At 62.8% G+C, this 27,002-nt stretch overlaps 1 protein-coding gene across 3 annotated transcripts in view; it reads right to left on the bottom strand.

The window, feature by feature from the left end:
- The window catches only part of EPHA1 (EPH receptor A1), a 117,142-nt gene that overhangs the window by 51,780 nt on the left and 38,360 nt on the right, over nucleotides 1-27,002 (bottom strand). The window lies entirely within an intron of this gene.

Raw genomic sequence — 27,002 nt, forward strand, 5'->3', positions numbered from 1 at the left:
ATGTCCAATTAATATTATCAAAGGCCTTTTCTGCATCGTTAAAAGTTAAAGCACATTTTACATTTGGAGATCTATCTAAATATTCAATTGCATTTACCACTGTTCTTATATTATTAGTAATTTGCCTGTTTTTAATAAATCCTGTTTGATCATTTTTAATATAGTAATGAATAATTTCTTGAATCCTTGTTGCCCATATAGATGAGAAAATTTTATAATCAACATTTGTTAGAGATATTGGTCTAAAATTCTCTACTGTCAAGTTATCTTCTGTTGTTTTTGGTAGTAAAGTTATTATTGCATGGGTTTACTTTTCGTTATGTGCAATGCAAACTAAATAAGTATAGAAGAGGCCCGAGATATCTGAGAGGGTCTGGAATTTCTCCCAGCGGCTATATGAAATCCAAATATGCAAGTTTGTGGGTGAGTGTAAAGTGCTATCAAGTCACTAGTGGGATTTTTAAGGAAAGTGATTAAGCAGAGGTGGTTCGGCCATTGCCTCCCTCTGAAGGGTCTCTCTTGGAGGTCTCCCTTCCAAATACTGACCCTGCTTGGCATCCAAGATCGGACAAGATCAGGCTATACCGTGCTGCCGTCTCTCCTGTTCACATATGCATAGTGAAATTTACAAGAAAAAATATCAAAAAATATCTCTCAGTGCTGGATATTCAATGTATTTTTAAAAAAATAGCTGTTGGAGATTAAAGTATGTTTTTGCTGGCACATGTACTTTTAATTTTACATTTGAACTGTGCATTATAACATTTGTACTGAAATCATAATATGGTCTACTTAGATTATTGCTTTTGGCAGTGCATATGCTAAAATTGGAATGGTACAGAGATAGATTAGTAGGAATTATTGGCTTTGGTTTTCTACCAAGTCTGCCAAGGCAGGGATTCCCCACCAGTGGTGGCAGAATTAAAAACAACAACAACGCTACCTGCAGCATCAGTCTAGGATTGCCAACTTCTGTTTGGAAATCCCTAAAGATTTAAGAGGGGAGTTTGGAGAGGGGAGGGACTATAACAACATAAGACCCACTGTCCAAACCAACCACTTCCTTGAAATCTGCTGTCTGGAGATCAACTGAAATTCCAGAAGGTTGGCAACCCTACATGTCATGTCACTTCTGGTAAAAAGCTGGATGTGACAAAGAGTAGCTCTGGGAATTGCCAGAAACCACTATGGAAAACCATAGAGTTTCCAGTGATTCCTGGAGGCACCCATTATCACTTCTGGGGTAGCTGTAGGAATTGCCAGAAACCTCTATGGAAGAGAGCTTCCAGTGATTCCTAGAGTTACCAATGTCACTTCTGGGTTTTTTTTTAACTAAAAGTGAAACGATAAGCTGCCAGTATCACACACCCCATTCCTCCACTCACAGCCCCTCTGCCAGTTTCCAGGCACTCTCTGACAACCCTATTTTCTACACAAGAGTATGAAAACTTTTGCTTACTTTAGCAAAATACAGGGTTTAATTTACTTTCCATTGTCTAAATAGAAATCTCAAGAGCAAAGATTAAGGAAAAATGTTGCAAGTATTTGCCTCAGATGCAGAATTAAATAAACATCCTTAGATTGCAAGATCCATTATGAGTCTTAATGTAAAGCCCTTACAGGTTGCTCAATTCACATCTTTCCCCACCTCTGCCAAAAATCCGTATAAATCACTCCAATATTTTGATTGTTCTCCCTACCCCTTGAACAAACACTCTCATCCCCAAATATCAGGCCTGACGAGAGAAAACAAGGCCCGGTTAATGCCCATCCATCACATGGATGGCAGATCTCCAGAAGTTTACATCAGTATTGAAAATCTTGTGCAGCATTAGCAATCCAACTTCCACCCTTTCCACTTAGTAAGTTCTTGTATGCTTTTTGTGTGGGTGTTCACGGCTCAAAATACAGTTCTTGTTTTTCTGTTTTTTATTCTTTAAGAAATCCCATTTCAGCTGAACAATGGCCTGCTCATTAAAGAGTTTACATCCAGGACTATCCTGGTATACATAGGTTATCAACGCCAGTTATCCTCTCTCATTCTCTGTCTCCTGCTATTTTCTTCCAAATAAAGTGGAGACCGCCCAGTGGTGGGATTCAAATAATTTAACAATTGGTTGTTTACAAGCACCATTTTAACAACCAGTTCTGCTGAAGTGGTGCGAACCTGCTGAATCCTACCACTGAGACTGCTTCCTAAGGTAAGGTGACCAGATTGTCACCTTTTAAAACTGGGACGGGGGTGGGTGCGCACGCGCATGCACAGCCGCAGGAGCGCACTGCCTTTTGGGGCGCTCCCTGGATTCCTGCCCTGTGACAGGGCGGGAAACCAGAGCACCCCAGAAGGCAGCACGGCAGGCTGCCGCACTGCCTTCTGGGGCGCTACCCTGTTTCCCGCCCTGTCACAGGGCGGGAAACCGGGGAGCACCCCAGAAGGCAAAATCAGGACAGGTACAAAACCTGTGGGATGCGGGACAGATTGGTGTAAGGCGGGACTGTCCCGCCAAAAGCAGGACGTCTGGTCACCTTATCCTAAGGGTCAGAGCATGGGCCATCCAGGCTAGGGCCAACTAACTATAGTTTAATGCAACCATGGTTTCTTCCAAGGTCCCCACTGACCACACCACTGCCAAGCCACAGTTCCCCTACTTCCTCCCCACATGCCAAGTTCAGCCCACTCCTAAACTCTGACACATTGGTGTTGTGTATTGCTCAGATGTTTGAGTCCATCGGCATGCAGGAAAACAAATAGAACCCAGACCAACACTGGTGCTAGGGCTGTCAGGTGTAGGTTGGAAAAGACCAGGAGATTTTGGAGTGGAGTCTGGGGAAAGCAGAATTTGGAGTGGGGAGGTATATAATGCCCTCGTGCCGTGGTGGCGAACCTATGGCACTCCAGATGTTCATGAACTACAATTCCCATCAGCCCATGCTGGCAGGGGCTGATGGAAATTGTAGACCATGAACATCTGGAGTGCCATAGGTTCACCACCACTGCCCTAGTGTCTACTTCCTGAAACAGCCATTTTCTCCAGGACTGATCTCTGTTACCTGGGAGATCTCCAGCCATCATCTGGAGACTGGAAACCCTAGCTTGAATCCATATTCAACCATTGAGTCTTGCCATGTAACCCCTGTGTGCAGGATCTCAGAAGAAAGGGAAGACACCCACTCACTCCCATTTAACTGGAGCTTATTGACATGCAGTTCGCAAGTACCACCTCCAAATCCTCACTTCACACCCGAAGCCTCAGATTCCCATTCTCCACTCTCCAAATACAGCTTCAGATATGGAACATTCCCTCTCTCCCTCTGGATGTGTGCTTCATTTTTTTTCTCAAGAGCTTTGTTTCATAATAGCCTGAATTGACATGTGCCAGGTCATGCTCTGCAGGTAAAGCAAAACCGATCGGGCAAATACTCTGGGCACACCTTGTCTCCAAGTTTGTTAGGATGAGCACACAGCAATGGGGATTCGCTAACCAATCATCTTCTTTATACCCGAAGTCTTGGTACCAAGGAGGACAAAGAGCAGTAGAGGAAATTTTGTGAGAGGTTGCTGGCTAAGTCACTTCTGTTGGCATGAAAAACTGATGCTGAGGACTTTGAGCATGTTCGAAAATCGCTATCATATATACGCTAAGCCACGTATCTCCTCAATTTGCCGCTAACTCAAGCAATACGGCAAACAGCTGTAGTAATGCACTGCTGACCCAGCAGCACCGTGGTAGAACGTTGGGTGGGGGGGGGGGGTGGGGGGGGGGGGGCCGGGGGGGGGGGGGGGGGGGGGGGGGGGGGGGGGGGGGGGGGGGGGGGGGGGGGGGGGGGGGGGGGGCGGGGGGGGTTGGGGGGGGGGGGGGGGGGGGGGTGGGGTGGGGGTGGGGTGGGGGGGGGGGGGGGGGGGGGGGGGGGGGGGTGGGGGGGGGCCGGGGCGTTGGTGGGGGGGGTTGTGGGGGGTGGGGGGGGGGGGGGGGGGGGGGGGGGGGGGGTGGGGGGGGGGGGGGGTGGGGGGGGGGGGGTTGGGTTGGGGGGGGGGGTGGGGGGGTGGGGGGGGTGGGGGGGGGGGGGGGTGGGGGGGGGGGGGGGTGGGGGGGGGGGGGGGTGGGGGGGGGGGGGGGGGGGGGGGGGGGGGGGTGGGGGGGGGGGGGGGTGGGGGGGGGGGGGGGTGGGGGGGGGGGGGGGTGGGGGGGGGGGGGGGTGGGGGGGGGGGGGGGTGGGGGGGGGGGGGGGTGGGGGGGGGGGGGGGTGGGGGGGGGGGGGGGTGGGGGGGGGGGGGGGTGGGGGGGGGGGGGGGTGGGGGGGGGGGGGGGTGGGGGGGGGGGGGGGTGGGGGGGGGGGGGGGTGGGGGGGGGGGGGGGTGGGGGGGGGGGGGGGTGGGGGGGGGGGGGGGTGGGGGGGGGGGGGGGTGGGGGGGGGGGGGGGTGGGGGGGGGGGGGGGTGGGGGGGGGGGGGGGTGGGGGGGGGGGGGGGTGGGGGGGGGGGGGGGTGGGGGGGGGGGGGGGTGGGGGGGGGGGGGGGTGGGGGGGGGGGGGGGTGGGGGGGGGGGGGGGTGGGGGGGGGGGGGGGTGGGGGGGGGGGGGGGTGGGGGGGGGGGGGGGTGGGGGGGGGGGGGGGTGGGGGGGGGGGGGGGTGGGGGGGGGGGGGGGTGGGGGGGGGGGGGGGTGGGGGGGGGGGGGGGTGGGGGGGGGGGGGGGTGGGGGGGGGGGGGGGTGGGGGGGGGGGGGGGTGGGGGGGGGGGGGGGTGGGGGGGGGGGGGGGTGGGGGGGGGGGGGGGTGGGGGGGGGGGGGGGTGGGGGGGGGGGGGGGTGGGGGGGGGGGGGGGTGGGGGGGGGGGGGGGTGGGGGGGGGGGGGGGTGGGGGGGGGGGGGGGTGGGGGGGGGGGGGGGTGGGGGGGGGGGGGGGTGGGGGGGGGGGGGGGTGGGGGGGGGGGGGGGTGGGGGGGGGGGGGGGTGGGGGGGGGGGGGGGTGGGGGGGGGGGGGGGTGGGGGGGGGGGGGGGTGGGGGGGGGGGGGGGTGGGGGGGGGGGGGGGTGGGGGGGGGGGGGGGTGGGGGGGGGGGGGGGTGGGGGGGGGGGGGGGTGGGGGGGGGGGGGGGTGGGGGGGGGGGGGGGTGGGGGGGGGGGGGGGTGGGGGGGGGGGGGGGTGGGGGGGGGGGGGGGTGGGGGGGGGGGGGGGTGGGGGGGGGGGGGGGTGGGGGGGGGGGGGGGTGGGGGGGGGGGGGGGTGGGGGGGGGGGGGGGTGGGGGGGGGGGGGGGTGGGGGGGGGGGGGGGTGGGGGGGGGGGGGGGTGGGGGGGGGGGGGGGTGGGGGGGGGGGGGGGTGGGGGGGGGGGGGGGTGGGGGGGGGGGGGGGTGGGGGGGGGGGGGGGTGGGGGGGGGGGGGGGTGGGGGGGGGGGGGGGTGGGGGGGGGGGGGGGTGGGGGGGGGGGGGGGTGGGGGGGGGGGGGGGTGGGGGGGGGGGGGGGTGGGGGGGGGGGGGGGTGGGGGGGGGGGGGGGTGGGGGGGGGGGGGGGTGGGGGGGGGGGGGGGTGGGGGGGGGGGGGGGTGGGGGGGGGGGGGGGTGGGGGGGGGGGGGGGTGGGGGGGGGGGGGGGTGGGGGGGGGGGGGGGTGGGGGGGGGGGGGGGTGGGGGGGGGGGGGGGTGGGGGGGGGGGGGGGTGGGGGGGGGGGGGGGTGGGGGGGGGGGGGGGTGGGGGGGGGGGGGGGTGGGGGGGGGGGGGGGTGGGGGGGGGGGGGGGTGGGGGGGGGGGGGGGTGGGGGGGGGGGGGGGTGGGGGGGGGGGGGGGTGGGGGGGGGGGGGGGTGGGGGGGGGGGGGGGTGGGGGGGGGGGGGGGTGGGGGGGGGGGGGGGTGGGGGGGGGGGGGGGTGGGGGGGGGGGGGGGTGGGGGGGGGGGGGGGTGGGGGGGGGGGGGGGTGGGGGGGGGGGGGGGTGGGGGGGGGGGGGGGTGGGGGGGGGGGGGGGTGGGGGGGGGGGGGGGTGGGGGGGGGGGGGGGTGGGGGGGGGGGGGGGTGGGGGGGGGGGGGGGTGGGGGGGGGGGGGGGTGGGGGGGGGGGGGGGTGGGGGGGGGGGGGGGTGGGGGGGGGGGGGGGTGGGGGGGGGGGGGGGTGGGGGGGGGGGGGGGTGGGGGGGGGGGGGGGTGGGGGGGGGGGGGGGTGGGGGGGGGGGGGGGTGGGGGGGGGGGGGGGTGGGGGGGGGGGGGGGTGGGGGGGGGGGGGGGTGGGGGGGGGGGGGGGTGGGGGGGGGGGGGGGTGGGGGGGGGGGGGGGTGGGGGGGGGGGGGGGTGGGGGGGGGGGGGGGTGGGGGGGGGGGGGGGTGGGGGGGGGGGGGGGTGGGGGGGGGGGGGGGTGGGGGGGGGGGGGGGTGGGGGGGGGGGGGGGTGGGGGGGGGGGGGGGTGGGGGGGGGGGGGGGTGGGGGGGGGGGGGGGTGGGGGGGGGGGGGGGTGGGGGGGGGGGGGGGTGGGGGGGGGGGGGGGTGGGGGGGGGGGGGGGTGGGGGGGGGGGGGGGTGGGGGGGGGGGGGGGTGGGGGGGGGGGGGGGTGGGGGGGGGGGGGGGTGGGGGGGGGGGGGGGTGGGGGGGGGGGGGGGTGGGGGGGGGGGGGGGTGGGGGGGGGGGGGGGTGGGGGGGGGGGGGGGTGGGGGGGGGGGGGGGTGGGGGGGGGGGGGGGTGGGGGGGGGGGGGGGTGGGGGGGGGGGGGGGTGGGGGGGGGGGGGGGTGGGGGGGGGGGGGGGTGGGGGGGGGGGGGGGTGGGGGGGGGGGGGGGTGGGGGGGGGGGGGGGTGGGGGGGGGGGGGGGTGGGGGGGGGGGGGGGTGGGGGGGGGGGGGGGTGGGGGGGGGGGGGGGTGGGGGGGGGGGGGGGTGGGGGGGGGGGGGGGTGGGGGGGGGGGGGGGTGGGGGGGGGGGGGGGTGGGGGGGGGGGGGGGTGGGGGGGGGGGGGGGTGGGGGGGGGGGGGGGTGGGGGGGGGGGGGGGTGGGGGGGGGGGGGGGTGGGGGGGGGGGGGGGTGGGGGGGGGGGGGGGTGGGGGGGGGGGGGGGTGGGGGGGGGGGGGGGTGGGGGGGGGGGGGGGTGGGGGGGGGGGGGGGTGGGGGGGGGGGGGGGTGGGGGGGGGGGGGGGTGGGGGGGGGGGGGGGTGGGGGGGGGGGGGGGTGGGGGGGGGGGGGGGTGGGGGGGGGGGGGGGTGGGGGGGGGGGGGGGTGGGGGGGGGGGGGGGTGGGGGGGGGGGGGGGTGGGGGGGGGGGGGGGTGGGGGGGGGGGGGGGTGGGGGGGGGGGGGGGTGGGGGGGGGGGGGGGTGGGGGGGGGGGGGGGTGGGGGGGGGGGGGGGTGGGGGGGGGGGGGGGTGGGGGGGGGGGGGGGTGGGGGGGGGGGGGGGTGGGGGGGGGGGGGGGTGGGGGGGGGGGGGGGTGGGGGGGGGGGGGGGTGGGGGGGGGGGGGGGTGGGGGGGGGGGGGGGTGGGGGGGGGGGGGGGTGGGGGGGGGGGGGGGTGGGGGGGGGGGGGGGTGGGGGGGGGGGGGGGTGGGGGGGGGGGGGGGTGGGGGGGGGGGGGGGTGGGGGGGGGGGGGGGTGGGGGGGGGGGGGGGTGGGGGGGGGGGGGGGTGGGGGGGGGGGGGGGTGGGGGGGGGGGGGGGTGGGGGGGGGGGGGGGTGGGGGGGGGGGGGGGTGGGGGGGGGGGGGGGTGGGGGGGGGGGGGGGTGGGGGGGGGGGGGGGTGGGGGGGGGGGGGGGTGGGGGGGGGGGGGGGTGGGGGGGGGGGGGGGTGGGGGGGGGGGGGGGTGGGGGGGGGGGGGGGTGGGGGGGGGGGGGGGTGGGGGGGGGGGGGGGTGGGGGGGGGGGGGGGTGGGGGGGGGGGGGGGTGGGGGGGGGGGGGGGTGGGGGGGGGGGGGGGTGGGGGGGGGGGGGGGTGGGGGGGGGGGGGGGTGGGGGGGGGGGGGGGTGGGGGGGGGGGGGGGTGGGGGGGGGGGGGGGTGGGGGGGGGGGGGGGTGGGGGGGGGGGGGGGTGGGGGGGGGGGGGGGTGGGGGGGGGGGGGGGTGGGGGGGGGGGGGGGTGGGGGGGGGGGGGGGTGGGGGGGGGGGGGGGTGGGGGGGGGGGGGGGTGGGGGGGGGGGGGGGTGGGGGGGGGGGGGGGTGGGGGGGGGGGGGGGTGGGGGGGGGGGGGGGTGGGGGGGGGGGGGGGTGGGGGGGGGGGGGGGTGGGGGGGGGGGGGGGTGGGGGGGGGGGGGGGTGGGGGGGGGGGGGGGTGGGGGGGGGGGGGGGTGGGGGGGGGGGGGGGTGGGGGGGGGGGGGGGTGGGGGGGGGGGGGGGTGGGGGGGGGGGGGGGTGGGGGGGGGGGGGGGTGGGGGGGGGGGGGGGTGGGGGGGGGGGGGGGTGGGGGGGGGGGGGGGTGGGGGGGGGGGGGGGTGGGGGGGGGGGGGGGTGGGGGGGGGGGGGGGTGGGGGGGGGGGGGGGTGGGGGGGGGGGGGGGTGGGGGGGGGGGGGGGTGGGGGGGGGGGGGGGTGGGGGGGGGGGGGGGTGGGGGGGGGGGGGGGTGGGGGGGGGGGGGGGTGGGGGGGGGGGGGGGTGGGGGGGGGGGGGGGTGGGGGGGGGGGGGGGTGGGGGGGGGGGGGGGTGGGGGGGGGGGGGGGTGGGGGGGGGGGGGGGTGGGGGGGGGGGGGGGTGGGGGGGGGGGGGGGTGGGGGGGGGGGGGGGTGGGGGGGGGGGGGGGTGGGGGGGGGGGGGGGTGGGGGGGGGGGGGGGTGGGGGGGGGGGGGGGTGGGGGGGGGGGGGGGTGGGGGGGGGGGGGGGTGGGGGGGGGGGGGGGTGGGGGGGGGGGGGGGTGGGGGGGGGGGGGGGTGGGGGGGGGGGGGGGTGGGGGGGGGGGGGGGTGGGGGGGGGGGGGGGTGGGGGGGGGGGGGGGTGGGGGGGGGGGGGGGTGGGGGGGGGGGGGGGTGGGGGGGGGGGGGGGTGGGGGGGGGGGGGGGTGGGGGGGGGGGGGGGTGGGGGGGGGGGGGGGTGGGGGGGGGGGGGGGTGGGGGGGGGGGGGGGTGGGGGGGGGGGGGGGTGGGGGGGGGGGGGGGTGGGGGGGGGGGGGGGTGGGGGGGGGGGGGGGTGGGGGGGGGGGGGGGTGGGGGGGGGGGGGGGTGGGGGGGGGGGGGGGTGGGGGGGGGGGGGGGTGGGGGGGGGGGGGGGTGGGGGGGGGGGGGGGTGGGGGGGGGGGGGGGTGGGGGGGGGGGGGGGTGGGGGGGGGGGGGGGTGGGGGGGGGGGGGGGTGGGGGGGGGGGGGGGTGGGGGGGGGGGGGGGTGGGGGGGGGGGGGGGTGGGGGGGGGGGGGGGTGGGGGGGGGGGGGGGTGGGGGGGGGGGGGGGTGGGGGGGGGGGGGGGTGGGGGGGGGGGGGGGTGGGGGGGGGGGGGGGTGGGGGGGGGGGGGGGTGGGGGGGGGGGGGGGTGGGGGGGGGGGGGGGTGGGGGGGGGGGGGGGTGGGGGGGGGGGGGGGTGGGGGGGGGGGGGGGTGGGGGGGGGGGGGGGTGGGGGGGGGGGGGGGTGGGGGGGGGGGGGGGTGGGGGGGGGGGGGGGTGGGGGGGGGGGGGGGTGGGGGGGGGGGGGGGTGGGGGGGGGGGGGGGTGGGGGGGGGGGGGGGTGGGGGGGGGGGGGGGTGGGGGGGGGGGGGGGTGGGGGGGGGGGGGGGTGGGGGGGGGGGGGGGTGGGGGGGGGGGGGGGTGGGGGGGGGGGGGGGTGGGGGGGGGGGGGGGTGGGGGGGGGGGGGGGTGGGGGGGGGGGGGGGTGGGGGGGGGGGGGGGTGGGGGGGGGGGGGGGTGGGGGGGGGGGGGGGTGGGGGGGGGGGGGGGTGGGGGGGGGGGGGGGTGGGGGGGGGGGGGGGTGGGGGGGGGGGGGGGTGGGGGGGGGGGGGGGTGGGGGGGGGGGGGGGTGGGGGGGGGGGGGGGTGGGGGGGGGGGGGGGTGGGGGGGGGGGGGGGTGGGGGGGGGGGGGGGTGGGGGGGGGGGGGGGTGGGGGGGGGGGGGGGTGGGGGGGGGGGGGGGTGGGGGGGGGGGGGGGTGGGGGGGGGGGGGGGTGGGGGGGGGGGGGGGTGGGGGGGGGGGGGGGTGGGGGGGGGGGGGGGTGGGGGGGGGGGGGGGTGGGGGGGGGGGGGGGTGGGGGGGGGGGGGGGTGGGGGGGGGGGGGGGTGGGGGGGGGGGGGGGTGGGGGGGGGGGGGGGTGGGGGGGGGGGGGGGTGGGGGGGGGGGGGGGTGGGGGGGGGGGGGGGTGGGGGGGGGGGGGGGTGGGGGGGGGGGGGGGTGGGGGGGGGGGGGGGTGGGGGGGGGGGGGGGTGGGGGGGGGGGGGGGTGGGGGGGGGGGGGGGTGGGGGGGGGGGGGGGTGGGGGGGGGGGGGGGTGGGGGGGGGGGGGGGTGGGGGGGGGGGGGGGTGGGGGGGGGGGGGGGTGGGGGGGGGGGGGGGTGGGGGGGGGGGGGGGTGGGGGGGGGGGGGGGTGGGGGGGGGGGGGGGTGGGGGGGGGGGGGGGTGGGGGGGGGGGGGGGTGGGGGGGGGGGGGGGTGGGGGGGGGGGGGGGTGGGGGGGGGGGGGGGTGGGGGGGGGGGGGGGTGGGGGGGGGGGGGGGTGGGGGGGGGGGGGGGTGGGGGGGGGGGGGGGTGGGGGGGGGGGGGGGTGGGGGGGGGGGGGGGTGGGGGGGGGGGGGGGTGGGGGGGGGGGGGGGTGGGGGGGGGGGGGGGTGGGGGGGGGGGGGGGTGGGGGGGGGGGGGGGTGGGGGGGGGGGGGGGTGGGGGGGGGGGGGGGTGGGGGGGGGGGGGGGTGGGGGGGGGGGGGGGTGGGGGGGGGGGGGGGTGGGGGGGGGGGGGGGTGGGGGGGGGGGGGGGTGGGGGGGGGGGGGGGTGGGGGGGGGGGGGGGTGGGGGGGGGGGGGGGTGGGGGGGGGGGGGGGTGGGGGGGGGGGGGGGTGGGGGGGGGGGGGGGTGGGGGGGGGGGGGGGTGGGGGGGGGGGGGGGTGGGGGGGGGGGGGGGTGGGGGGGGGGGGGGGTGGGGGGGGGGGGGGGTGGGGGGGGGGGGGGGTGGGGGGGGGGGGGGGTGGGGGGGGGGGGGGGTGGGGGGGGGGGGGGGTGGGGGGGGGGGGGGGTGGGGGGGGGGGGGGGTGGGGGGGGGGGGGGGTGGGGGGGGGGGGGGGTGGGGGGGGGGGGGGGTGGGGGGGGGGGGGGGTGGGGGGGGGGGGGGGTGGGGGGGGGGGGGGGTGGGGGGGGGGGGGGGTGGGGGGGGGGGGGGGTGGGGGGGGGGGGGGGTGGGGGGGGGGGGGGGTGGGGGGGGGGGGGGGTGGGGGGGGGGGGGGGTGGGGGGGGGGGGGGGTGGGGGGGGGGGGGGGTGGGGGGGGGGGGGGGTGGGGGGGGGGGGGGGTGGGGGGGGGGGGGGGTGGGGGGGGGGGGGGGTGGGGGGGGGGGGGGGTGGGGGGGGGGGGGGGTGGGGGGGGGGGGGGGTGGGGGGGGGGGGGGGTGGGGGGGGGGGGGGGTGGGGGGGGGGGGGGGTGGGGGGGGGGGGGGGTGGGGGGGGGGGGGGGTGGGGGGGGGGGGGGGTGGGGGGGGGGGGGGGTGGGGGGGGGGGGGGGTGGGGGGGGGGGGGGGTGGGGGGGGGGGGGGGTGGGGGGGGGGGGGGGTGGGGGGGGGGGGGGGTGGGGGGGGGGGGGGGTGGGGGGGGGGGGGGGTGGGGGGGGGGGGGGGTGGGGGGGGGGGGGGGTGGGGGGGGGGGGGGGTGGGGGGGGGGGGGGGTGGGGGGGGGGGGGGGTGGGGGGGGGGGGGGGTGGGGGGGGGGGGGGGTGGGGGGGGGGGGGGGTGGGGGGGGGGGGGGGTGGGGGGGGGGGGGGGTGGGGGGGGGGGGGGGTGGGGGGGGGGGGGGGTGGGGGGGGGGGGGGGTGGGGGGGGGGGGGGGTGGGGGGGGGGGGGGGTGGGGGGGGGGGGGGGTGGGGGGGGGGGGGGGTGGGGGGGGGGGGGGGTGGGGGGGGGGGGGGGTGGGGGGGGGGGGGGGTGGGGGGGGGGGGGGGTGGGGGGGGGGGGGGGTGGGGGGGGGGGGGGGTGGGGGGGGGGGGGGGTGGGGGGGGGGGGGGGTGGGGGGGGGGGGGGGTGGGGGGGGGGGGGGGTGGGGGGGGGGGGGGGTGGGGGGGGGGGGGGGTGGGGGGGGGGGGGGGTGGGGGGGGGGGGGGGTGGGGGGGGGGGGGGGTGGGGGGGGGGGGGGGTGGGGGGGGGGGGGGGTGGGGGGGGGGGGGGGTGGGGGGGGGGGGGGGTGGGGGGGGGGGGGGGTGGGGGGGGGGGGGGGTGGGGGGGGGGGGGGGTGGGGGGGGGGGGGGGTGGGGGGGGGGGGGGGTGGGGGGGGGGGGGGGTGGGGGGGGGGGGGGGTGGGGGGGGGGGGGGGTGGGGGGGGGGGGGGGTGGGGGGGGGGGGGGGTGGGGGGGGGGGGGGGTGGGGGGGGGGGGGGGTGGGGGGGGGGGGGGGTGGGGGGGGGGGGGGGTGGGGGGGGGGGGGGGTGGGGGGGGGGGGGGGTGGGGGGGGGGGGGGGTGGGGGGGGGGGGGGGTGGGGGGGGGGGGGGGTGGGGGGGGGGGGGGGTGGGGGGGGGGGGGGGTGGGGGGGGGGGGGGGTGGGGGGGGGGGGGGGTGGGGGGGGGGGGGGGTGGGGGGGGGGGGGGGTGGGGGGGGGGGGGGGTGGGGGGGGGGGGGGGTGGGGGGGGGGGGGGGTGGGGGGGGGGGGGGGTGGGGGGGGGGGGGGGTGGGGGGGGGGGGGGGTGGGGGGGGGGGGGGGTGGGGGGGGGGGGGGGTGGGGGGGGGGGGGGGTGGGGGGGGGGGGGGGTGGGGGGGGGGGGGGGTGGGGGGGGGGGGGGGTGGGGGGGGGGGGGGGTGGGGGGGGGGGGGGGTGGGGGGGGGGGGGGGTGGGGGGGGGGGGGGGTGGGGGGGGGGGGGGGTGGGGGGGGGGGGGGGTGGGGGGGGGGGGGGGTGGGGGGGGGGGGGGGTGGGGGGGGGGGGGGGTGGGGGGGGGGGGGGGTGGGGGGGGGGGGGGGTGGGGGGGGGGGGGGGTGGGGGGGGGGGGGGGTGGGGGGGGGGGGGGGTGGGGGGGGGGGGGGGTGGGGGGGGGGGGGGGTGGGGGGGGGGGGGGGTGGGGGGGGGGGGGGGTGGGGGGGGGGGGGGGTGGGGGGGGGGGGGGGTGGGGGGGGGGGGGGGTGGGGGGGGGGGGGGGTGGGGGGGGGGGGGGGTGGGGGGGGGGGGGGGTGGGGGGGGGGGGGGGTGGGGGGGGGGGGGGGTGGGGGGGGGGGGGGGTGGGGGGGGGGGGGGGTGGGGGGGGGGGGGGGTGGGGGGGGGGGGGGGTGGGGGGGGGGGGGGGTGGGGGGGGGGGGGGGTGGGGGGGGGGGGGGGTGGGGGGGGGGGGGGGTGGGGGGGGGGGGGGGTGGGGGGGGGGGGGGGTGGGGGGGGGGGGGGGTGGGGGGGGGGGGGGGTGGGGGGGGGGGGGGGTGGGGGGGGGGGGGGGTGGGGGGGGGGGGGGGTGGGGGGGGGGGGGGGTGGGGGGGGGGGGGGGTGGGGGGGGGGGGGGGTGGGGGGGGTGGGGGGTGGGGGGGGGGGGGGGGGGGGGGGGGGGGGGGGGGGGGGGGGGGGTGGGGGGGGGGGGGGGGGGGGGGGGGGGGGGGGGGGGGGGGGGGAGGAGGGGGGGGGGGGGGGGGGGGTGGGGGGGGAGTGGGGGTTTGGGGGGGGGGGGGGGGGGGGAAGGGGGGGTGGGGGGGGGGGGGGGTGGTGGACCTGCCAGCATGGCCAATTGGCCATGCTGGCAGGGGCTGATGGGAATTGTAGTCCATAACATCTGGAGTGCCAAAGGTTCGCCACCACGGATCTATCGAATACATTTTTATTCTGCCCTTTCTCCCAGATAGCTCGTGGTACATGTACCTCCTTCCCCATTTCATCCTCCCCGCAACCCTGAGAAATAAGTTAGGTTGACAGGAAGCGTAGTTGGCCCCAGATAGCATTAGAGATTTTCAAGACGGAGCCCTGAGAGGGTGGTATTTGTGGAAGGGAAAGGCCTCAGAAGGATATAATGCCATCAAATCCAACCTCTAAAGTAGTTATTTTCTCCAGGGTAACTGATCTTGGTCATTGGAAGATCAACTGTTATAGTGGAGATGTCCAGTTGTCCCCTGGAAGTTAGTAACCATAGTCCAAAAATGTCATGACTGAGCAGCTTGAACCTGGGGCTTCCTGACCCTGGTCTAACCACTATCCTGCACTAACTGTCCCAAAGCGCTATGGCCTCCTCAGCAAGATCTAAGTATTTGTTGCTGTTGCTATGATGGAGCCAGATGAGTTTTGAACCAGAATCAGTCGATGTGTCCTCCTCACCTTTCAAAAACTAGGCATTCTGCCTAGATCAGCTGAGCCACACAGGACTAGAAGCAGCCGTGCCTCAGACAGTGTGGCTGGGAGAGAATCAGATAACATTTTGACATTGCCAATCTGTGTCAGAGATTAACTGTCTCTCCCTGTGGCACCCCTGACACACACAACAGCATTCATTCATCCATCCCAGGTCTGGATAGGTAGCCAAGCTTATGCTACAAAGGAATGAACCTGTGGGCTGGATCCATAGGAATGAAACAGTTGGTGGTTTGCTGCTTTATCTTGATATGTTCTCCAGGAACACAAAAAAGTTGGCATGAAAATGAAGGCAAGAAACATAAAAAATAGCCAGATGATGCATGCTGGCTACAGTGGAATAATCTCAGAGCCATAAAGCCAGAGAGCTGCAAGGAAGGTAGGGGAATATGGAGTTTATTTGGCAATAAAATATGACACGCAAGTTTTTTTTGGTGTGTCCCTGACTTACCACTCTGAGCCAATGCATGGGGAGGGCAGTATATCAGCCAAATAAAATAACAACAATAATAATAATAATGTAAAATTCCGAAAGTTATTTTCACTTCAGTATACCTTTTGGAAAGTTAAGTTCAATTTAAGATTTTATTAATTCTAAATGGAGGAAGGTAATGACAAACTATTCTGCTCATTTCGTGCCTCAAACTCCCCCTGGAAGGGTTTATCATGAGCTAGTTTTAGTTCAACAGCATATTCTTCTTTTTAAAAATTCAACTGCATACTCGTCTTTTTAAGAGATGCCTACAAGAACACCTTACTCTTAATTCTAACAACTCCACCTTTACTATGTTCACTAATGCTGAAGGTGCTTGTGCAAAATACATGATGACTACAGTCCTGCTGAGACCACCAAGAGCTGAGATGCTGGTGATGGAGACGAAAGTGGATATAGATCTTCTTTGGATGCTTGCCATATGTCAGAACAAGACTCTCAGACAAAATGGCTGAAACGAGAAACACCTCATTATTAAGAGTGTAGGAACTCCACCCCGGAGAATGGCACAACTCCAACCCAAATTGTTGCTGGATCACATAAATTACAGTGAATCTACAACTTATGGCAAATCCCAGCTTCGCCATGGTAGATGATGATGTGAGATGAAACTGCGCTGGAACAGAGAATAAGGCACTCCCTCAAATGTTAATTAGGAATCTAAGGCTGCTAAGCAACTGGGTCGTGTCCTTGGAAGACGAAGCCCGCCAAATCACCTTAGAATGCTTGTTCACTTGGTGCCCTAACTGGTAAACTGTGGGTGAGGGTTGGCTGGCTTACTTTGAACTATGCAGCTTTTCCAAGAGCACAAAAAGGAACAAAGGAAAGCAATCATGCAGTGCTGTCAACATGTAAATAATCTAAACCAAACTGCATTTTCAAGGCCCAAAACGCATGCAGGGTCATTAAACTAGTACATTGAATGTGTTGACAAACTAATAGCCCAGATGAATCAATCAGACACATCTGCAACACTATTATCCTGTTCCCTAGAGACCATCTGGCACCATAATGTGTCTGCAGTCATCCTGCCAGATCAAGCCAAGGGTCTCTCTCCTGCAGTGTGTGGATTCTTTGGTGGGATCCTTAAGTCAAAACTGGAGCTGTGCTTTTCATGGGAGGGGCCTAGTGGCGGGGCAGAGCACAGGCATTGGCTTGTCAGTCAGGCATCACCACCAGAAAAAGATCTCCATTAACAAGACCGCTAATAGATGTTTGCCACAGAGACAATGTCAGCTGCAGAATTATTGGGGCAGATGGTCTGAGTGGTATGAGATAGCCTCAAAGATAGCTAGAGTGGTGTAGTATGAGAACAGTTGGTTGGGAATCTTGGAAACCAGCTCCTATTCCTTCATGAAGCACATGGGGTCACCCGGGCCAGTCACCCTATCTCTCATCTCAATTTATCTCAATTCATCTGAGTTGAACATAAGGAAGGGTTATGCAGTGCCTCCATTAGTCCATCAAAGGCACTTTCCACACAGACTCTAAAATGCTTTGGAGCAGGAAATAAAACATTTCTTCCAATGAGTTCTGCATTGTTTTACCCCAAAACATTTTATTTGCAGCCTCAAAATGTTTTAAATGCATCCTCTTTTCTAGTGATTTTTTTGGCTGAAATGTTTTTAAAAGGGCTTCATTTGTGTGCTGTCCATTCAGGATGCCATTTTGAGAATTCACTCCTCGCCTGCAGAAGCCCCTTGCTCTGTTTCTGGAACATTTCAAAGCGTTTTTTTGAAATTTGGGGCAGGGGCTTCATCTTTGCAGCATCAACTCCAGAAGACTAAGAACTGCAGTATTAGGCTGTGAAGCATAGAAACATAGATTTGTCCACACTGGGAAAAAAACAGAGATGGCAATTATTGAACCTGGTGTTCTGCCACTGAAGAAGAAGAATAGTTGGATTTATATCCCCCCTTTCTCTCCTGTAAGGAGACTCAAAGGGGCTGACAATTTCCTTTCCTTTCCCTTCCCCCTCACAACAAACACCCTGTGAGGTAGGTGGGGCTGAGAGAACTCAGACAAATTGTGACTAGCCCAAGGTCACTCAGCTGGCATGTGTTGGAGTGTACAGGCTAATCTGAATTCCCCAGACAAGCCTCCACAGCTCAAATGGCAGAGCGGGGAATCAAACCCAGATTAGAGTACACCTGCTCTTAACTACTACACCACTGCTGCTCCCACTGAGACACAACTCCGCTCCTCCTCACTGGATTATCCAATTAATGAAATTTCTGAAATCAGTCTGTATGATGCTGTATGGCAGTAATACTCAGCGTAGCACCCAATGGATACCATGGTGCCCATTGATGAATTTCCTTGTTTCTCAAAGCAACCAATCCTGGCTTTCTTGTACTTCATTAGACCTGAAAATGCTTCAAAAGACCTTTCCACCTGCAGGAACAACCCGATGAGACAGTGCCTCCACTCCAAGAAGATATTCAGCTTGGAATCTCCCAACATTTTGTGAATGCGTCCTTATGGCAGCTTTTTTTGTGACTGTTCATACCACCCATGGCAGGAATTTTGTAGCTACGCCCGCTAGTTTTTCTCCAAATTTCCCTATGCGCCCAGAGGCTCAACAGGTTTGGAGATCCTGCTCCAGTAATAGAATGAGAAAGAGAGAGAGAAGCTTGTGTTCCTTTCAGAAGACACAGAAACAAAAGCCATATATCAATATATCAAGACTAGGAAAAAGCATGTTCACAAATAGTCTCGAAAGGAAAATGTCAGCATAAAAACCGAATGCAATGATGCCTTTGGTAAAAATTTCCTGTGGGAGAGGAGCATTTCAGTCAAGTGCCAGGTGTTAAATATACAAATTTGAAAAGGAGATGATGTTTGTGTTGTGTTTGGCAGAGGCCGAACTGAGAAGATGGATTTCTTCTACTGCCTGTTTGAATAAACTGAATCATCTTTGGAGAGCTCTAAATTAAAAAACGCTGACGTATTCCAGCCCAAACCTGCAGACCTGCCCGTTTTGGCAGCTGCGAATTTCCCTGTGTCATCCTCAGGCCTTATGCAGGGCCCCTAACCCCAACCTCACCCACATACCCTCTGCCTGGAATTGAGATCTCACAAATCAAAGCACTCCTTCACTTGATGAAAGACAAGCACTTATCTAAAGTAAAGGTGCTCCTTTCTAGCTACCCTGCCTGCCTGATATAACTGAGATAATCACTCTTTTTGGAAATTTCCCTGCAGTGTCTTTGGGTGGGACAAAACATAACAAGTGAAGGGATAACATTCAGGAAGACCTCCTGCTCTGCAGCTCTGGTTGCCCACAGCCACATGGAAGAGAGGCAAGGAAAAAATAGGATGGGAAATAGGAGTTGTGCCATCACCAAGATATCACTTCCAGGTCTGCGCCAGAAATGACATCACAGCATTGCCAGAATACCTATTTGAATGTCTCTGCCCCTTTTAAACGCCCACTGGTTGCCAGCACTCAATGAGCAACCATAGTGAAATTAAACACCATGTATTAAACCACATATTTATCCAGATAGTGGTCCCTGGTTTTGTTTTTCAAGTGAATGCATGTTGGCTCTTCCCCCTCATAGATACATGAACATACATGCAGAATGCATGCATGTTCACGATAACAGATGAAAAGGACAGGCAAGGAAGAGAGGAGAATCAGCCAATGACCAGCCCTAAATGTTTGGAGGCAAATCACAGAGCCTCAAAGCAGGCAGGAGTACACACATTACAGAATAGACAGGTTGAGTCTGGATCACCTCCTTGTCAGAGATAACATTATTACACATGAATTGAGGATTAACCTCAATTCCTGCACATGTAGTACCTAATGAGGATCAGGACCATAGTGTATGTAGAGAAATGGGTTCTGACTTTCCCTCAGTGTCCTTTTCCCCACCTGAAACAGCCCAGGGGATGCTATTTGAGGAAACCCACTTGTTCCTTGAGATACAGGTGGTTTTCCTCAACACGCCCAATAATGCAGGAGGTGAGGATGCACAAATCACATTTGATTGTGTTACACCTAATATGTAAAGCAGTGGTGGGATTCAGCAGGTTCACACCACTGCAGCAGAACCAGTTGTTAAAATGATGCTTGTAAACAACCAGTTGTTAAATTATTTGAATCCCACCACTGTCAAAAGCAAACTCTGTACACAATAACAAGTGAAGAAAAGTGAAGAAAAATCTACTGTACCAGTGGTGGGGGGAGTGAAGAAAAATCTACTGTATAAGACAAATCTACTGAACTAGTGGTGGAGGGAAGGCATTCTGTATATGTTCAGAGGGCCTTGTGTAAGCAGAACTATTTCATGCATCCAAGGCTGGATCCTAATGAGCCCTGGAACAAGGTGGGGAGAAGTGTGGAATTGACTGTTTGTACTGAGAAAGGAAATGCGGGTAAATCGCCTTGAGTTAATGAAGCAAAACTGCAAGAAAGTGAGGCAAAACATCTTTGTCTTCTTTGAGGTTTTTTGTTTTGCTTTTTGGAGGGAGCGAATTGGGGTTTGGCTGGTTGGCAAACTAGGAAGGCTGGCAAAATCTAGGCAGGAGCTACCAGGTTCAGGCGAATGCCTCTTCCTTAATCCAATACCTCTTCTTTAATCCAAAGAATTGGAGAATACCTCTTCCTTAATCCAAAGCAGGTGGGCAGTGGGGGTCCACACTGCCTATACTCAGAAGCATAGTAGTTTTTTAAAATTTTTATTATACTGTTCTGTTTTATCCTCACAACCAGTTTGCAGGGTAGACTCTGAGGAGGGGAAGGGCCTCAGTGAGGTATAATACCATACACGTCCCCCTCCAAAGCTGCCATTCTCTCAAGGGGACCTGAACTGTATAATCTGAGGCTCAGTTGTAATTCTGGGAACTCTCCAACCCCCATCTGAAAGTTGGCACTATGAGCAGATTGGATTGAAAGCAAATGGCTGACCTGGCATCACCTGGCAAGGTTTGTGGATTTGAATCCAATTTTTAAATCATCTGGTTAACCACACTGATGCCTCATAGGACCTAAACAAGTCATGAGGAGATCCACACCTGGGCTAGATCAGTGTCTAGCTGTACCTTCCCTTTGCAAAACGAACCAAGGCATTAAAGCATTTGGATTTGCACCTGACATATTTTCAACACATGCACTGTGAAACTGAACTTTTGCAGGGTTCTGCTTGGCTTGGTTTTGTAGCAGGCGGATTCCTAAAGATTACCAAAGGCTCGGTGAGAATGTCTTGCTGCCATTCTGCAATTACTCTGAAAGCCATTTATTGCGAATAAGGGGAACCAAGGAGACAAAGGAGGTAAAGACAAAACCTACACGTAAAACAAGGAAGGTTAGTTGGCAATGTAATTATGTGAGTCACTAAAGCCAACTAAATCCAAAAAAGGGTTCATGGACTCCTTTTCGTGCAAGGTCGGCTGCACTAGATCACCTTAAGTAATCCTCTTGCAGGCTTGCCTTCAAGATAGTACATGTCTTTTGGATATATTTCTCCTGCTGAGTACTGCCACCTATAAATCTCCTTCACGCACTCGTCTTGTAAAAGGAAAGGCCAAGAGCTACTGCAATCCGGAGTCTGACGTGATTTATCATTGATCAACCAATCAGGGTCTGCCTTGAAGAGTAGATCCACCCCTCCCCCTTGAAACAAAACCTTTCCCTTAGTCCTTTGGTTGACCAGTCCCAGCTGGTTGACATAAATGAAGATGACAGCATACTTCTAACAAATGCTATGACCTTGGAGAGAAAGTACACTCACTCCCAACTAACACCTGTTTTCTGAAACTACTGAGCTCATGAGAAAAAAAAGAGGATTTTTTTTACTAGACCTTTCAGTAACAAAATGGTTTATCTCTTGACACTGGGATAAAAATCTTGCTAGTCTGTAAGGCCCCCCAAGATGCCATCTTATTCTAGGGGCAACGAACTTAGACCACTCCGAGAAAGACCACTTTGGTCAGCAGCCCTGTCAGATTGAGAAAGAGAAATCCTATCTGTCCACGGTGCAAGTTTCCAAGGAAGTGAGAGAGGATAGAGTTATGGGGCCTCCAGCCCTATGATGCAGCAAATAGGGTATCAGACTAGGATCTGAGAGATCTGGGTTCAAATCCCCGCTCTTGATATGGTAGCTTGCTTGGTGACCACGGGCCTACTTTGCAGGGGTATCGTGAGAATAAAATGGAGGAAAAGGGAATGATGGTAGTAGCTGTTTTACTTTTGACCCCTATTGGGCCCAAGACAATATTCCTGCATCCATTCCATCACCCACTCACTTCCTCTCCCCAATGTCACAATCAGGACACCTGTGTACCCTGCGAGGAACTGCCAGGACTCCAGCACAGCAGCTGGCACCCTATCCTGCTCCACTGGAAGTCTTCAAAGGGAGAAAAAACATCACCTTTGGGTGGAAACTGGCAACTCTCCTGTCTGAGTATCCTGGCTCCAGCTGTTGATTGCAGGTCAGAATAGGGCCCAGGAACTCCTAGCCAAGTGGTAAATAGCAAAGCTTGGCAGCAGATGAGAAGCAGGAGCAAGAAATCTTCCTTGCCAGGCAAAAGCCTGATTCTGTAGTTTCTGGGTCAGTTTTCATCCGCTGGGACAACAGGGACCAGCAACTGGCGGCTCAGGATTGACTGCTTAGTGCTAGTGGCAAGGGCAGGTCGTATAGCCAAGCACTGCAGAGTTCTAGGCTGCTCAAAAGTCTCAAGGGGAGGGACTGCGAGATTTTGCCATTCATTAAAGTGTCTTATCAGACTCCTTACTGATCCACCAGGGCAGGGGTCTGCCACCTGCGGCTCTCCAGATGTTCATGGACTACACATCCCATCAGCCCCTGCCAGCGTGGCCAATTGGGTATCAGACTAGGATCTGAGAGATCTGCACCAGGGAATCACCCATGCCTGTCAAGTACTGTCCTCTACTCCCACCAGACATCGCTCAACACTACCCTTCTTGCTTCAGGACTTAGTCCTCCATGATGTACAGTCTAAAGACCAAACTAGATGTGATAGCATCCATGGAGTGTGTGTGCATGCTGCAGTTTCGGCACATGGAAAGGAATGGGTTTGGGGGGGGGGGGAACAAGAGCACCTTAGCTTGCTACACTGCAGGAACAAATCCATGGAGCATCCTTAAGTTTCTTTAGAATAGTCCACCTGTTGGACATGGGGATGTGATCATATCTAGCTTGGCCCTAAGCCTCCAACAGGCTTCCCCAAGGTTTGACATATTTGGGCTTCAGTCCTAAGGCATCTCTTTACCAAGTTTCCAGTTGCACTGGAAGTACATTATTGTATTGTGGCAATCAGAGGTGGAGCGCTCATGGGGACATGTGGGGTCACATGTCCCTGGACACACGCCAGCTGGTCACGTGGGGGGATGGAGAATCAACCCCATACCCCTCCCCTTGGCCCTGCCCCACCAGGCTACTCCTTCAGCCGGTGGAGCCTCTGCCACCCAAAGGAGCAGCCTGGCAGGGCTGGGCCGAGGGGCAGCCCGCGGCAATCTCCTGCCAGCTAAAGTAAGAGGGGAGCGGGGGGCATGGAGGGGTGTAGGGGCAGGGGGGCGCCAGAGCAAGTGTTGCTCCGGACACCATTGCGCCCTCCTGTTGGCAATCTCATTATATCACCACTGAGGGCCTCCACACACAAGTCAGTCTCCCGCTGGTCACCATCTATGTGTTGCAAACCTATGGAGCAGTGTTTCAGAGAAAAATTGGGTATTTTCTTACCATAATACTTTACACAGGTTGGGGTTGGGGTGAAAAAGCTACCTCAATAAGTACATGACTTGTTCTTTCTAGTCTTGTTCTTTCCAGGGCTTGTTCTCTGCACTTATTTGTTTGCAGAAGTTAAACCAGTAAAATGGCTCCACTTTAAGGACACCGTTTACTAATGAGCAGGCGGAAACATCCTAAGAGGAAACGGTTTTAGAGTCATTTTTCTCTGCACTTGGCCAACAAAGTGGAACTGGGAGTGGGGGAGCTAATTCACCCCTTGCTCATTACTAAAATAAGGAAGAAGAGTTGGATTTATATCTCCCCTTTCTCTCCTGAAAGTGGACTCTCCTGTAAGGGGCTTCCTTCCCCCCTCCCCACAACAAACACCCTGTGAGGTAGGTGGGGCTGAGAGAGCTCCGAGGAACTGTGACGAGCCCAAGGTCACCCAGCTGGCGTGTGTTGGTGTGCACAGGCTAATCTAGTTCACCAGATAAGCCTCCACCACTGGTTCACCAGATAAGCCCAAGTGGCAGAGCGGGAAATCAAACCCGTTTCTCCAGATTAGAGTGCACCTGCTCTTAACCACTACATCACACAGGGTCAAACCAGAAGAGATGGGAGAAAGAATCTGGGACTTTACCTATGGTACTGAAAGCTGCAGTGACTTTCAGTCGGTATGCATAATGGTACGCGCCCCAAAACTCATCCAGGGCATAGTGTTAATTGTTGCCTTACTGCATCGCACAACTGAAATTCCTTCCCGCAGTATCGGACAACAATCTGCAACTACCACAGAAACAAAAGGCCTAAAATAAAGCAAACTGCAAATTTGAATATTCACAATGACACACCTTGTGCGACGAAGCTCCAGGCTCCGGCTAATACTTGGCCCACACTTCAAACCTGACTGGTTCTCTCAGTTTAGAGATACAAAATTCATATTTGAATTAGGCACTAAAATCTGGCATTGTAAGTTAGACCAATTTCCGCTAACCCCAAAAGAAAATACATTTTTGGCCTTTCACTTTTAAAAACATATATCTCACCTCACCATTGAAAACACACAACCAACCAACCAACCAACCAACCAATCGTTGCCCTCAGAACTGCTGGAGGGTCGCCACGTATTTTGATACGTGGCCATGGCAGATCTATTGTGTGGCTTTGCTGGTTTGAGATCTTGCTTCTTCACAAAACAAGAAAATCACCATATATAGAGCTCTTGAGCTCATTCCTGATTTTCTGCACTTGTTTCATGAAAGATTTAGTAATCTTTTTGGTCAATATTTGTGCCACACCAGAAACCGAAACACATATCTAACCACTGCTACTTGATAACTGTGGAAAAATCCTGCCCATCAAATTCAGCTCTCTGTAGGACCGGCCAAACCTGATTTTTTTTCCATAGTGGTATTCTTCTTTTGCCATATTTAAAATGTTTCTCATGTTATGTAAACTTCTATAACATTTGCTGTCTATTGTACTAACCACCATGACTTTCAGTTCTAATCTCTGTGGTCAGCATACTGTAAGACTAACCTGCCTAGAAGTGATAGATAACCTTCCATACTTGGAAATTCCCCTTTAAATCTTGTTTTTATTACATGTATGACAAAACAAAGAAAAGTTAAAAGGTTGGCACATTTCCAAATTGAAGTATACAGTTTTCATATTGCAGAAGTTAAACACAAATCTTTGGCAATCAGATTGTAGCATTTCACACATTCTAAACGTTTGACCATTTCAGCATTTGTATATCCAGAGTATTTATACATTTGAAATATTCTGAGGGTCATGCCAGACAAAATATTGGAAGATTTGTGGATACATTTGCAGTATATTTTTCTTCAACAAAAGCTGTGAGGAATTCCCTATCTGAATAAAGGTTGGGATGTGTTTTTGTGGGGGGTGGGGTGGGGTGGTGGTTCTAACTCCCTCCTCACTCAACTTTCATGAGCCCAAACAGTGTCTAGGATTGATACTTGCCCAACCAGGAGAAACACATAGGTGATCTATAGGGGAAACAGCAGTGATGCATTTTGGTAATTTTAGATTTTGGACTTTGTGATCTTATGAGAATCATGTCTTTAGGTCGTAACATGTACTTCAATGGCAAAGTTTAGATTTGCCAATCTCCAGGCGGGACCCGGAGATCTTTCACTATCACAGTTGATCTCCAGATGACAAAAACAAGTCCTACTGGAGAAAATGACTGCTTTGGAGAGTGCACTCGATTCAATAATACTCTGCGAAGAAGAGGAGGAGGAGGAGGAGGAGTTTGGATTAATATCCCCCCTTTATCTCCTGTAAAGAGACTCAAAGGGGCTTACAATCTCCTTTCCCTTCCCCCCCCAACAAACACCCTGTGAGGTGGGTGGGGCTGAGAGAGCTCCAAAGAGCTGTGACTCGCCCAAGGTCACCCAGCTGGCATGTGTGGGGCTAATTAATTCCCCAGATCAGCCTCCGCAGCTCAAGTGGCAGAGCGAGGAATCAAACCCGGTTCTCCACATTAGAGTGCCCCTATTCTTAACCACTACTTCCCCCCCCCAAACCCTGCCCTCCTGAGGCTTCACTTCAAATCTCCAGGTATTTCCCAACTCAGGGCTGCCAAACCTACTGGGAGATCCCCCAGAATTACAGCTGACATCCAGACAACAGAAATCAGTTCCCCTGAAGAGGGTGAATTCTTTTGAGGGTGAATTCTATGGCCTTATGTCCAGCTGAAATCTTCCCTCACCGCTCTGATCCCCTAACCCTGCCCTCTCCAGACTCCACCCCCCAAACTCTTCAGATCCCAAGTCAGAGCTGGAAACGCTAGGATAGTTGCAACTTGCTTGGAGGTGGGGGGTGGGGGAGCTCTGCTGATCCTGAGCGGTGGTCTTGGACTTCTGCCCACATTCTGGCCTTTACTGATGGTAACACTACAAGGTTGCCAACCTCAGGTTGGAAAATTCCTGGAGGTTTGGGGTGGAGCCTTGGGACAGAGTGGCTTGAGGAAGGGAGGAATCCAGTTTGTTATAATGCCATAGAGTCCACCTTCCACACCAGCCATTTTTTTCCAGCAAGACTGATCTCTGTCATCTGGAGGTCAATTGTAATTCTGATAGATCTCCAGGTCCCACCTGGAGGTTGGCAACCCTAAACTGCTAGTGGAGGGGGATCTGAGGTCAGGAAAACAGGAAAGTGGGGAAAATTTACATTCTTCCTCTATTTTACAACTCCAGTCTAAATCAGGGCCTCTTACAGCCACTGTTAACAAAAGAGAAACAGACCAACAATCGAATCTAAGATCTTTTCATCTGCTTTGTTTTGTACATTCTCTTGAACATGATGGATTAAAATATGAAACCTCCATGATCTAGGGGTCTGCAACCTGCGGTTCTCCAGATGTTCATGGACTACAATTCTCGTCAGCCCCTGCCAGCATGGCCAATTGGCCATGCTGGCAGGTGCTGATGGGAATTGTAGTCCATGAACATCTGGAGAACCGCAGGTTGCAGATCCCTGAATGGATTTGGTACTGAACCCAACACCAAACACATAGATTTGATATTTGAAATGTTTGTTAGATTTGGAGACATACTTCATGAAAGGGAGGGAAATGAAGATAAGAATGACAAGAGTCGCAGTGAATGAAAGTTATTGTGTACCCTGTCTCAATGTAGAAATCTTTCTACCTCAGCGCTTGATCCTTTACATACTCATCTGTTCCCCTGTCATTAATCTTCACAGGTTAAATAAGCTGAGACTACACCAAGCCACAAGACACTTACGTTAAGGACCTAGCGCAAAATAACAAATTAAAATGAGTGCAAATCCATGTTGTGGGGGACAGACTGGAAAAACAGGAACACAGAATACCGGCAAAACTAGGATAACTTGGGAGGGAATTCTTTCCAAACCACGAGAACACATGTAATGGAGAATGGGTGGGTACACAGTTTCTAGGTCTCCTGAAACTTGAGTAGGAGTGGGGGTACAACTTGGAGCTTCAACAGTGTTGGAACCTGAAAGCAATTGCTGATTTATATCTGGAGCACATATTTTCAGAGGTGCCTAGAGATATGTGATGTCACTTTTGGGTTTTTCCAGAAGTGATATCATGCCACTGAGGACAGCGCCCCCCACCCCTGTCCCCACGCCCTCAGATTCCTGCTAGTTGCCAGGCTTCATGGCACCATTCTTTGTATTCCTACCAATAACTTTGATCTGCAATGGGAAAGGAAGTGCAACAATGGGGCACTGCCCTCTAAGGGCAAACAACTGGCAACTCTACCTACACTTAAGCCCAAAATTTTTGTCTTACATAAGACAGCATTCAAAAAAGTGATTGTCTAAAGTACTGCAATTCATTCATTTTAGCACATTTTAGCAAGAAGCAGTTACTTCACTCAAAAACTATTGACTTCAATGGACTTTGGAGGAAGTAACTCTACTT

The sequence above is a fragment of the Sphaerodactylus townsendi genome, linkage group LG07 (genome assembly GCF_021028975.2).
Source record: "Sphaerodactylus townsendi isolate TG3544 linkage group LG07, MPM_Stown_v2.3, whole genome shotgun sequence".
In the NCBI taxonomy this organism is placed as follows: Eukaryota; Metazoa; Chordata; class Lepidosauria; order Squamata; family Sphaerodactylidae; genus Sphaerodactylus; species Sphaerodactylus townsendi.